This window comes from Loxodonta africana, chromosome 15 (genome assembly GCF_030014295.1).
Source record: "Loxodonta africana isolate mLoxAfr1 chromosome 15, mLoxAfr1.hap2, whole genome shotgun sequence".
Classification (NCBI taxonomy): Eukaryota; Metazoa; Chordata; class Mammalia; order Proboscidea; family Elephantidae; genus Loxodonta; species Loxodonta africana.
The window spans coordinates 6,750,423-6,751,032 of NC_087356.1; positions in this window are offsets into that span (position 1 = coordinate 6,750,423).

Below are 610 nucleotides of genomic sequence, written 5' to 3' on the forward strand. Positions count from 1 at the left end.
ATCCTCCAGGCACTCCTTGGAAACTCTATGGGGCAGTTCTACTCTGTCCTATAGGGTTACTATAAGTCAGAATCCACTCGATGGCACTGGGTTTTGTTTTTGGTTTGGAGATGAAGAGAAAATGTTAAGGACTTTCAAATATTTTAAAAAAAGGGACGCAAAGCCTTGGGAAAAGACTGGGAATCAGAGTGGATCAGACCTGTCAAAACTGACACTAGAAAGCAAAAGGCAATGGTTAAACACTGCAAAATTCTAAGGGAAATGATTTTGTAACTAAAATTCTACATTCAACCAAACATCAGTCAAGAATGAAGGTAGAATAAAATCCCCCCAAATTTACTTCATCTTCCTCCTCGCGTCTTTTTTTAAAGGATGGATATGATGCACTAAGATGAGGGAGTGGTCCAGGACAGAAGCGAACGTGGGGCCCAGGAAGGGAATTCCCATGCTGATGGTTGGTGCTGTCCTCCAGGGACAGCTGTGCATCGGGCCTGGAGTAGAACCAGTTCAGAATGAAACAGGAGGGCAGAGGGCTACAGGAGAGGTGGCCCCAACAAAAAACAAAATTAAGAAAGTACCTACTATATTTTAATATATGGATAGACATTTA